This window comes from Struthio camelus, chromosome 10 (assembly GCF_040807025.1).
Source record: "Struthio camelus isolate bStrCam1 chromosome 10, bStrCam1.hap1, whole genome shotgun sequence".
NCBI classification, from domain to species: Eukaryota; Metazoa; Chordata; class Aves; order Struthioniformes; family Struthionidae; genus Struthio; species Struthio camelus.
In genome coordinates, this window is record NC_090951.1 from 22787256 (window position 1) to 22799966 (window position 12711).

The window sequence follows — 12711 nt, forward strand, 5'->3', positions numbered from 1 at the left end:
GAGGCAGGCACAGGGTGAGCCTTCTTGTTCAAAATCATTGCTAGAGCAGGTGCGACTGGAAGGCCAGAACTAAATCCCTGCACATCAAGAAAGGTGGCCCTGTTTTCCCTTCATCTACAAATTTCAAAGTGTGAATTTCAAACAGTTGCAGAGGAGATGAAGCAGAAAAGAGAAAAAGGAAAAAAAACAAGAGTTTGTTCTGCAAGTCACAAGGGAACACGTGAACTGAAGCCAAAACTTATGCAATCAGCACCAAGGCTTGCTTCTCCTGTTTCCCACTTAAGGGAGGTCTGGGTTTTGCTTTCTCAATCCCCTTCATAACCAGAGAGTTGGGATAAACTCGACATGCCGAGCTGGATGCTCTCTGTGGCAGCAGCAGAGGTAACAGGGCAGCTGCATGAGAAGCCAACATTAGAGCAGAGCGAGACGTGTGCTGGGAATGTCCCTACATCCCAAGACCTATCCAGGCATTTCAACTATTCAACTATTTTTTTCTTTCTTTAAACAGCACATTTTCTAACTGAAACCCTACCAGCCTTGCTGCCTGCAAAGGAAAACCTTTCAAAGCATGGGCCAGCACAAAGCTGTCTCAACATGTGCAGCCATACTTCATACAGCTACAAACTGCAACCAGCTCTGAAGGCTAGTGACTGCTGTCAAACAGCCAGTATTCGCTCTCAGCTGACGAGCACCCAGCAGAAGGGCATCCCTAATGCTAAGTGCAGCCTGTCAGGTGGAAAGGATTTTACACTGCATGGCAATTTTGGGCTTCAACCAACACCAGCTTGGTTATCTGCCTCCCCGTGTTCCCCCATGGCCCTGGGCAAGGCCTACTGGCTTGGACCACCGTCCCAGCTCACCCAAGCCTGCCTGACAAGGGCTGGGGCACACGTTCGGGGAGGTATTCAAGACCAGCACACCCTGCCACTCAGCAGTCTTCAGCTCAGGATTTTGAGGCAGAGTTGGCATCTATATTTAATAGCTCTTTCCTTCCAGAACAAGTTAAATGAGTCTATGCTACCTATATATAGCATTTCTGGGGAAGTTGTATTACAGAGTTTTTTTTCCCAACTCTTCTCATGTCTCAAGCTATTTTGGGTCCATCTTCATCTAAGTGTCCTTGGGCCTGCATGTTTCATCAGCCCTCCCTGACCCTCTGAGTGTACCAAGCATACATGGAGCAGACAAGCTGCCAAAAAGGGCTGATTGCCACGTCTAACCCATCAGCATTTAGTATAATACATTCCCGAACATCCCTTTCCCACCAGCACAACATCACAGACTTCTTATGTGTTCTCACACAGCCTTGGGCATCTTTCCGATGAGATGCAATTCCTGCAGTTATCTGGGAATTTTAGCTTTAGAGCTATCAAAGAGACCTCCCTGCCAAACAAAAAAAGCCAAGTACATCTTTTTGGATTGTGAACTTGAAAATGTGACTCCTAAGAATCTGAAAGATAGAAATCTCTAGTTTTCTCTGTTGTACAGATATCTTAAGCCATTGACAGCAATGCAGAATTTTGTAATTCCAGTTGATTTGTAAGCCCGCAGCCCTCTCTGAGTATGCAGGGCAAGCAGATCTGTGCCCAAACGCTGGAGGACACAGGCAGGATGGGAACAGCCATGCTCTAAGGAGAGAAAGAGGCTCTTGGCACACAGAGGCAGGAAAGAGGGCAGCTCCACTGGGCCTCTGCCAGGGTGTCACCCCCTTTCAGGTCTCTCACCCTGCTCCCCCGAACAGGCCAGCCTTATACTCCAGGCAGAGTTTCTCCTGGCTGTGTTATTTCAGCCTGATTCAACCATCACCAGCTGCGAGGAGCACAGGCAGGAGATAAATTGAGCTGATTTAGTGAGCACATGAGTGGCAGTTACTCTCTGATTACAGCCTGTGTTTCCTTTTACAAAAGCCATAACAGCAGCCTTGGCTAAAGGGGAACACAGCTGACAAGGTACAAGTCCACCCACGCCCAGCAAGACCCATGGCCCAGGAGCAGCTCAGCTCTCCTGCGGCCCCAGCGGGCAGGGAGCCGCGCAAGAACTGCTCTGCTGCTGGCTCGCCAGGAGGCCCAAAACACGAGGAGCTCTGCAACTGGACTGCCACCTCACCAAACATATTGCCCCTTTGGATAAACTCTTATCTCTTGGTCCTGCTGGGTCATATCCTCTCCCGCTCTCATGCAAACACCTCTTCTGCATCAGGAAGACTGTGAGGGAAGGCAAAAACACCTGGTGGCTGCAGAGCTGGCTGTGGGGAAAGGCTGGAAAGAGCCTATGAACCGTCAGCACCAGCAGCTCTGCAAGCTGATAAACAAGAGGCCCCAACACGCTTGGGAAGCCCCTGTGCATACAAACATTATTAAGTCACAACCTGCAGTTCCTCTGGGGAGGGAATAAAAGACAACAACAACTTTTGCAATAAGGAGCCACACTGCTGCCCCCAAGGACAGGAAGAATACAGTCCAGCTCCTTTAGCCTATGGCACTTGCACGACCCCGTCAAGGATGGGAGCTCATTGCCGTCTTCGGCTCTCCTCCTCTTACGGGGAATGGAGGCCACAATCCAGCTCAGCCCACGTCCATGGGAAGCAGAGAGGAGGTCTGGCAGCTCTGTTTGGTGGTGACCCTTGCAGAGGAAAGAACTCATTCCTATTTTTCCTCCTGGTTATGCAGGTTAAAATGAGGCTGATTGTGTTTCATGTAAAGCAGAGTAGCCCTCTGAGCAGAAGAACTTATAATGCCTGGTTTCCTGAAATTCATGCTTATATAGATTCTCTGGTGTCTAATCAGATGGTTCAGCTGAATTTGCAGCTTTCAAACAGGGGAAGGCGCTAATTTGAGTCTCAAGTTCTCACAGCTGGATAAATAACATACTTGGAGATTTCCAAGCCTCATCGTATTTGGCTAAAACTGGCAAAGAGACACAAAACTTATCAGCAGCATGGGAATGGGAAGAGGGACATAGACAGTTCTCATAGCCTCACTGTTTGGAAACTAGTCTAATAATTGATTCCTTCGAGGAGGAGGAATTTGAGAAAAAGAATCACTTTTAGTCTCACAGTAAATTATGCTTGGGCGTCTGTTTCAACACGCTCTTCGCATCCCCAGCAGAACGTGGGCCTGCAGTAATAACAGTAGTATGAGAAACAAAGCTAGCACGATTTTCTCGCGGATGCAGACAAGGTGGTGCAGGACGAGAACGCGGCCAGGTCACAACACTGCTCACTCACTCTTGCTTGTAGCACACGGGGCCATCCTCAAGCCTTGCCAACGGTACGTATTAGCAGAGCATCAAATAGGACAAGGCTTAGCTATGGGGGAAGGTAGGTGGGTGACAGCTGGGATGTGAGCTCTCAACGTGCAGGCTGCCAGGCAGCTCTCCGCTTCCCAAGAGGAAGAAGCTGCTTTACCCAGCCAGCAATAACAGTGCCTCTGGAGCAACCTGCAGGCTGTAAATGCGGGTGCTCCCTCCCTGTGCAGCAACCTCTCCTGGGGAATACATGGAGGCAACACGGCTAGCTCTGAATTGATCCCCCATAACCATGACGGCAGGGCCCAAGACGCAGGCCAGTGCTGAACACCACAGCAGCTTGAGGGAAGCAGGGCAAACTGTTTCCCAGCTCCTACACAGGCATGGAGGTGCTCTCCCAGGGCAGATCCTCTAGCCTGGCACCAGCAAAGGGCAAGCAAAGCTCACCCTTCCCAAGGGTACACTGATCCCCATGCAAGTAGCCAGGCTGAGGAAGGTATGAACACATAGTGGTTTGGAGGTGCGAGGAAATAAGCAGCTGCTCTGCAGACACAACTGTTTCATACTACTTATTTGCTAGCACCCAGCACACGTGCCCGCACAACCAGGAGGGCATGTTCCACTGGGCCAAGGCTGTATCAACACACAGCTGATTTACGGCACGAACCAGCCACGTACCATGCCACCCTGCTGTATTCCCTGCTGCCACAATGACCCTCCTGCACACCATCCCAAAGCATCCCCGCCAAAGGTGCGCTTGCTCCAACAAACGGCACAGAAAGGGAGACATAGATTTGAGTGCAAGTGCCTTGCTTGGACGATTGCATTAGCTGCCCAGAGTAGCAAGAGCAGAAGCAGACTCAAGATGCTGAACAACCACATTTCTCTGCAGAACATTGCTACTCACAGAGCCCTGCCTCGTTTGGGTCTTGTCCAAACACCAGAATAGCTCAGCCACCATAAGGATCAGTTAACACTGCCATAGGCTGGTGCTGCTCTGCAGGAAGAGGGCACAAACCACTACAAGTGCTGAGACCAAGTTGGGAATTACGTGGCCAAGAGAACTACAGTCCAGTGCAGGTGCCATCATATACCTCATAGCCCTGACACTGTCTGGCCCCAGCCGAGTGAATTAAAGCCATTTTCCACTGGTTGCACAAATGTGCGCATTGTTGTAGCGCATACTGGGACAAAAGCAGCAACCGGTCAGGAGCACAGGTCAGACTCAGCCCCCAACTGCTAACCAAAGCACTGCTGCTAAAGGTACCTTCCACCCGGTCGAGCACCCCGGCTCATATCCAGCACAGGCAGTATTTCACTACACAAGCAGCTGCTGCAGTATCAGAAAACAGGAGCAAGACACTGGGCTGAGCAGAACTAAAATCACACCCGTTGCCTCCCAAAACACTAAGAGCCATATCCTGTTCCATGAGGTCAGATCCTTAATCCGCTAGGGAGCCAAACTCCCAGCACCTCATGCCAAACCCTGTCTCAGTGATGCTCCCAAGCCTTGGGATGCTCACTTTGGGTGCAGATCAGCAGGCACCTTGGACCTGCACTCAAGGGTGCTGTCCTTGGGAGCAGGACAGTAGTGAGAAGCAAGCAGCCACCTTACAGGTGGTGACTGGACCTCCTTGTGGGCACCCGCTGTGCGTATGGCTGGAGTTTCCCTAGCTTTACAGAGGTTAAGGGAGAGGGTGTCCCCCAACCTTACTATGTGAGTTACAGGCAGCAGGCAGAAAAACCACATGGGCTGGATTTCTCAATTGAGAAAACATGGAGGAAATAAGAACCAGGAGGGAAGGGTGCATGAGCACCCAGAGGAACAGGCAGCCACAAAGACCTGGGGTTTACCCATCTGCGGGAAAGAGGCCGGAAAGCCTGTCCTGTGCTGCTGCTTCCCCATACGGCTCTCTGCGCGCTCCAGAGGCAGTTCCCAGCCTCTGGGGAAGCAGTGAGGGATGGAGGAGAGCCCGGGGCGTTTGGTATGCACTGCACATCCCTGCACAAAGCAAATCTGGAGCGCTTGCTTTCTTTGTGCGAGCGAGAATGGAGTGAGGAGGTTATAAGAAAGCAATATCCTGCAGGAGCCCGAGCTGCCTGTGATTGCCATGGCAACGGGCTGGCTGCCGGGGAGGAGTATGAGCCGGTCCCATCCGTCAGGAGCTCAGCTGCCATCAGAATTGACATTATTGGAAGCAAAAGGGCTGGAGCCATTTTCATCTGCTGGGCAAGGGCACGCAGACTTTGAACTCTAGGTTCCTGCACCCAGGAGAGCCACGTGATGGACGTGGAGGTGAAGTGCTAGATCCCTGAGGGATCCACTTCGGGAATTTTTAGATGCTTTGCACCCTTTCCAGCAAAGATTACTGGAGGATGAGAACTGCTTTGCTTCTCTAGGATCCGCGTGAGATGGGTAGACCACAACCCTTCCTCTAGACGGGGATTATAAACGCTGACGTCAAAGAAGCATCGCCCTAGTGCTTGCAGCCATGGCCCTGGGGCACAGCTAGCAGAGGCCGCAGCGCCGCCAGGACAGACCCGTGACATGACGAGGCGAGACTGTGGCAGAGAAGCCCCGTCGTGCTGGAAATCCTGCTGAACTGGTTGTCTCTTGCTTAAACATAAGTCCTCCTGCCAGCCACCCGAGCAAATGCCAGGGCCCTTGCTGCCAAGGTCGGCGGGGAGCCTCTGCATGCACCAGCCTTCCCCGTGCCCCGCTCGGTACATGGTGCTTGGCCCAGCCTCAGCTCTCCCTCGCACATCTTAGGTCCAGGCAACAGTCCCTGCCTCCTGAGCTGGGCCTCTCCACCTCAGCACCCCACTCGTCGCTCAGGTGGTGGGGACCTCCATCGGGCGCAGGACGGTGGTGGCAGACCTGGCACTGGGATGCTGCTCCCGCCTCTTCTCAGGGGAGATGCCTCCCTTACCCGTCTCTCTCCTCTACATGAACATAATCCTGAGAGCCAGACCAGAAAAAGAGCCACTGAGCTACTTAACAGATTTTCCCAGTCCTAGTCCCAGACCGATTTTCATGAAAAGGTTTCCAAGAGGTGATGAAATTTAGAGTGGTGCATTCCCTGCTCCGGGCTAAAGTCGTGCTTATTAGCATTAACTGGAACTAGCATCTAAAGGAGAACAAGGCTCGCAGGAAATGCAGTTTTATAACCGGGCCAAGCCGTACGGACAGACAGGGAGAACCTTCTGGCTGACATTTAATGCTGGCCTGTCTCCTATTAGCACAGCCCAGCGCAGGGGGATTACTGCAGTGTACTCCAGAGGAAAGCTTACTCTTCCGCATGGCTGCGGACAGCCCTGGGGACAAGAAGTCGATTATAAGATAGGGTGGTTGTTATAAACAAGGAGCTAGGTCTCTGCAACTAGTAAAGATTTCTCTCTCTACATTGTCTCCACTGATTTTTGAGGCCACAGAAACCAGGGATTTGTAGGTCCCTTCTGTTACCCAGATCTAGGTCAGGTTAATTTGCCTCTTGTTCTGGTTGAACTGATTTGATACCAGCTTCATTGCCTTCTGAGTAGACTCTTTGAGGCAGCGTGCAGAGGAAAAGCAGCCCCCACTTTTCTCTTTCCCCTTTAAAAAAAGGGCTTCACCCTTCCCTCCAAAGTAACGAGCCATGACATGTCAGCCATTCCCCAGCGAAGCAGAGGCACATCCCACCGCCCTGGTGGGCAAGGGCGAGTAGGTAATCCCAGCAGCAAGAAAGGTCCCATTGGCCACTTCCTGGCTCATCAGGCCCATAGAGGACTGCTGCAGCTCGGTGGTTTGCCGAGAGGCACAACATGGAGGAGGCTGGCTGCTGCGCAACAGGCTAGGCTTCAAAGTGGCTTTGGGCCGAAACGAGCCCGTGTCCCCCACAAAGGGAAAGACGAAAGCCTATTGCCATCTCGCCCTCTCTCCAGCCCCGCTCCCAGCACAGTGTTACCTGAGTGGTGTAAAACCCAGGGGCACAGGCTAAATCATGCAGAAGGAAACAGGCTGACCCAGGATGTGATGTTCCCTAAAGGATTCTTGCTTAGCCCAGAAAGCAGCAGCAGGAAGGTGCCGACACAACCCCTGGCCAGGTCCACGAGCTCAGAGCGCTCCTGGCATGCCTGGGGCACCTGAGCTAAGAGCAGTGGCTCCAGGACACTTAAGAGACTCCACCTAGGGCGTTCACTGGTAGTGCTGAGTTCAGTTGGTGCTCAGTAACCACCACACCGCTGGCTGGGGTATGCAGTGCCCCTGGTCAGACAAAGGACGTGCCTGCTCCACCTTGTCCCTGCTCTCAGCTTACTACCCTCTCCAGCAGGGCCTGTGCAAGAGGTCTGGTTCCCCAAGCTATCGCTGTGCTTCAGGCCATGCACTCCCAAACTCATCTGTCCCCTCCTTGGGGGGAGAAGCAGATAAAAGAGCACTGGGGAAGCGCGCCATCCCATTTCACCTCTGTCCCCACACACTGATGCCCACCACACTCTCACATCAACCCTACCTACTTCTCTTTCCAGCCTGCTGGGAATGAATGATTGGAGAGCTGCACTGAGCAGAAGAAAGGCACCCAGGACCTCTAGCGGCCAGTGTGCTGGTGGAGCCCCACCATGGTTAAAAACCAGGGCACACATCAGGCTGAGGGTGCTGGGCTATTCATCTTGCCGGGAGGCTGCCTGCTCTGTGACTTGAATGCAGCCTCATTCTGTAGCAGTGTGCAACGAGGACTCTGCAAGGCACTAGGAGGCCTGAATTTATTTTATTTCTTTCTCCCTCCAAACCTTTTAAATGCAACTGGGGGACGGGAAGAAACCATGGGAAGGCAGCCCCAGAGCCAAGAACAGAGAGCAGCAAGGCTGGCGGGGCCCCAGACAAACACAGCGTGAAAAGTAAACTTGTGTTCCCCCTCCCGCCAGCTTTAAAGACAGAGAGAAAACAAAACAAAACAAAAAACTCCAGCTATTAATCTTCCCACATGGATTTAACTGGACCTCTTTTCAGGTCTCCAGCACCAGGAAGACAGACAACAGCAACTTTTGTCCTCTGATCCTTCCCAGACCTTTTTACGGCCACCAGATTTCAGCCTGCAGCTGAGATAGGAAAGGCAGAGGTGAGCGAAGGCAGCGTTCTCCTCTCCCCCATAGGGACCGCTCCTCAGACCTCTGTAACATTTACTTAAGTTAGCACAGGGGAAAAGAGGGCTGTTCTCCCTGCTGAGGGCCAATCCTTCCAAAAGACATGCAAAAGCACACGCTAACTCACCTTCACACTGTCACTTAAGACAGCAGGCAGTGCCAGAGACAGCACGGCCACAACCATCTGAAACCAACCTGAAAGCTCCCCCATCCTTCCTCCTGCGCCCACAAATCCCCAATTTGCACCTGCACTTGGGCGCAGGGCATGCAAGCCCCAGGCCTGAAGTGCGCTACGCAGTGGGAGCAAGAGCGTTTTGTCCCCGGGAAGGTCGTGACCACCTCGGGCCTGGGACAAACCAAGCGGTCCCCAAGGGAACACATAACACTCTGCCGAGTTGTCACATCTCAGAGCAGCTCTTTCAATGTGTTTAATTAGCGTACGGGGAGCTTAACACGCCACCTGATGCCAGACGCTGCACAGGATGCCTAAGAGGTTGTTTTTTCCAGCTTCTTCATAAGGGAAGCAGCAGCCTGTTACGGTGCAAGGAAGGAAAGGAGGCACAGGCAAGGAGGGAGGAAAGCCAAATCCAGCAATGGTCCCACAGTGTGACAGACCCAGCAAGCAGGATGGGGCTGGAGGGAGCTGTGCTGTGCTGCTCTGTGAGCGACGTTGCAGGGGGCTGAGTGCCTGCCAAGCCTCACCAGTCAGCAACACCTTAACTTCTGGGACTGGCAGCTGGTACTGAACTTTATGACAGGCAAAGGGTTTGCTTTCATTTGCTATCCTATCTCCTGTCCAGCACCTCCCTCCAGGCCCAGGGAGCCCCTTCAAGAAGCAGCTTTCTGCAGATAGTGAGGCTAGAACTGGACAGCAAAGGCTGAGCACAGTATGTGCCCCACGTGACAGGTTAGGCACATGCTACACCAGCCCGCAGAGTGTCTTGGTTTCTTAAACAGCCAAAAAATAAGCACTTGCAGGTCCCTTTGGTGAGCAAGGAACATCTTCTACAGCTTCTCTCTCTGCTCTTTGCCTCTGACTGGGAGTCAGCACAGAAGAGCCCGCTTAGTCAACTCTTATCCCAGGGCACACAGACATCCAAGGATTCCCAAAGCCAAGCTCACCAAATCCTGTGTCCCTTATCTTCATCCTACCTTGAGCAAGCTCGCTGGTGCAGGGATTGCCTACCATTATTTGTACAGCAACTGGCAGAGCTTTCCCTTACAGCTATATTGAGACATACCTGGAAATTGCCTTGAGTCTAGACTGCCAATGTACATATTCCAAACAACCTGTGGTAGGTATAAACTGCACGTACCGCAACCCTTTTTTTTTTCCAATCAATAGCAATGTAATTACAGTCCTAACCTAGTGTTGAGCCAAGAAGCTCCCTGCAGATCCTGGTTCTCCAAGAAACTTCTTAGTCCTGCATGAAGAGGTGCACAGATTATCTTTCAAACCAGTACCCCTGTATTTTCCTTGAGTCCCTATGGTATGGAAGAAGTATCACTCCACCCTGCTGCATCAGTCAGAAAATTCTCTGCTTAAGGGCTGCTTGCAAGTATGCAAAGTTGGACTGAACATATTATCCATGATCCAACCTAAATTACATACCTCTCTCTATGCCCCACCACTAAAGGCAAAACCCTAAACGTAACTTCCATCTTGAGAACAGATAACCTCCCAACCTCAGTATCTAGTAACTGTGAGTCTCTCTCCAGAGAAGCTTTACCACCAAAAAAATTAGAACAAAACCCAAACACATGGGTTGATGAACTTCACATCCACTTCTCATCTAGTTAGCAAAGCTGCATGCAGCTGAACCAGAGCACAGCTCTGGCAGCGTTCAGCACCTGGCCTGAGGGGAGATACCGTACTGCAGCTGCTGAATGAATCACGAGCTCACATCAGCTGCAGCAAGATGCGAGCTTACCTCCTCCTTGCATAAGCAGGAAATTATCCCACCTCAGTACAAAGTGAGCCTGTGCGCACACTGTCCATCCCAGCAGCCGAGTTAACCAGCCCCATCTGCTAGCTTTCATGGAGTCAATCACTTTCTGGCTGTTTGTTCTCACTCCCACCCAGCAGCCTACAGGTTTTGTTTGGGACAGGATCCTGGCACATTGTCACCGAAAGCGCTTTAGGTGCCCCAGCAATAAATAAAGCTGTACCCAAGGCTTGAACAAAAGAGCACGGAAGTAAATTGCAGGTCATGTTAAGTTCCCCCATGTTCTCTTCGCACAGCCTTTATTTTATGCTCCTTGCTTTGCATGAGGTCGCAATACTTCGGCCGTGGCAAATTAAAGGCTGAGAGCTGGAGCATAATGGACCTAAAACCAACAGAGCAAAACTAAAAACCAAACCAAACTAAGACAGCTATTCACGTTGGCACAATCTTTTGTTCCGCTTCATTGTACTGGGAATCAGAGGCACAATGGGAGAAGTTTGCCAGGATTTAGTGTGACAGCAAAGCTCACAGAACAGGCCAGAAACCAGGTCTTTGCAGGAGTAAGACATGTAGGAAGGGGGCTGCAGGGTAGAGATGTTAAAAGTAAAGGAGAGATATGGATATTGGTATACCGCCATATAGAAAAAAATCTGATGCCTCATCAAAATGTCAATTAGCTGGGATTCCTCCTCTTCTCTCCTCGCCTCCTAATCTAATACTGGCAACCTGAAAGAGGGACAAAATGTTTCAGCCTGTCGTGGAGACGTTGGCTTGAGCACATGAGAGTTATGCATACATTCAAGATCATCATTACCTTCACAGCAAGAATGTGAAGTCTGATGGATGTGAACTAGCCACATTAAACGTGACATGCAACAACTCCCACTTGGCTGTGTTGCCCTGCCTCAAATACCACCATTGGTTTCCAGCTCCAGCTCCTCTTTAAGAAGTTTCCAACTCCAACAGAGATCAGAGATGGCAGAAAGCTTGTGACGACAGTGAAGGACTGATGTGGTGAGAAGTGACAGAGCCAGGCAGGTAAGTGCAGGATGCAACTCACAGCAGGATTTCCTGGCCCAAGAGATCAGCACTGCTGGCGCACTTCTCTGGACTCCTTGTCTGATCAGGAAAAGGCACGTGTTGCCACTTGCTCCTTTTTGACACCACAGCCATTCTTTGGTGTCCCATTTCCTCCATCCTGCTCTCCAGTCGACCAGCTCATGTGACAGAGGAGAGACTGGCATTTGCAGTACTTCCTGTACTCAAAGCTATCTCAGCGTTTGTCTTCACATCAGATTTCTGCCAATGGGGAATAAAATACACACTTAACTTATCCAAGACCACAGCAAGTGCCTGTGGCAGGACAGCATCTACTTCTGCCCAGGTTCAGATAACCCCTCTCAGTGAAAGGGTACCCGCTTTCCTTTGTTTTAATGGTGCCAGGAGCAGTCTTCTGAAGGTTGGTCTGGGATATACAGTTACAAACAGCAAGCTAAGAAATCATTCGGCTCTTCTTGCTGTATTCAGAGCCACTGCATAAATGTAGGTAGGTTTTCAGATTAGCAGAGCTTAGAGGAAGCCAGGAGTCTATCCTGCCTCACATCACACACCAACTCCACCTTCAGTACGTCATTTCTATATGAGTCAGACAAAAGTTCCAGCACAGCTTCCAACCCACACCAGGATTGATGGGAGCAGATAAGGAAAAAATGAACGTGTTCAACGGTAGGGAAACAACTCAATTTTGGAGCTGGAGAAAGGGAAACAAAGCAAACCAAGAAAACGAAAAATGCCATTGTTATAAGTTTTTCTCAGAAATCCCCACGCTGCCTACTGCACTCATCCGGACACAGTGTCTGTGATGCAGCTGGGGGGAGTACCAGGTGAACTTAATAGCTATATTAGAAACTACCTTTGCGATAGGTGCTTACAGAGGCAGAAAACCTAAAGAGCAGGACTTCCTTTAAGCAGTGCCCATCAAGCAGCAGTGCATTTAACCTGAGAGTGGAAAGGTCCAATACATGTCTTCCCAAAGGGCATTTGGGTTTTGACAGTAAAAATCCTCCATTTCACTTTTTCTACCATCTCCTTTTCAAGCTCGCACAAGCAGGTGTCAGGGCTGCAAGATCTACACGGTACTACTGATGGAAGGAACAGCTTGTGCAGAAAAAAAAGCATTTTCACCAGAATTCTGTTAGTCTTGGATTTGTAGGAAAGTTTTTAACCACATCAAATTTTAACCAGTGCTTTTAAAGACTGCCTTCAAAGCCAGACTTCAAACATATGCAAAAATGCAGAAAAGGGCATCTCCCTGCCAAGGAAGTACGTGTTGAACCTGTGTGAGGTGACGCAGTGCAGCAGTGTAAGATCTTAGAGCTACGAATTTTGTATCCTGACT

General features: G+C 50.8%; 1 protein-coding gene across 3 annotated transcripts in view; it reads right to left on the reverse strand.

Annotated features, from left to right (window-relative positions):
• The window catches only part of VAC14 (VAC14 component of PIKFYVE complex), a 110431-nt gene that overhangs the window by 66308 nt on the left and 31412 nt on the right, over positions 1 to 12711 (reverse strand). The window lies entirely within an intron of this gene.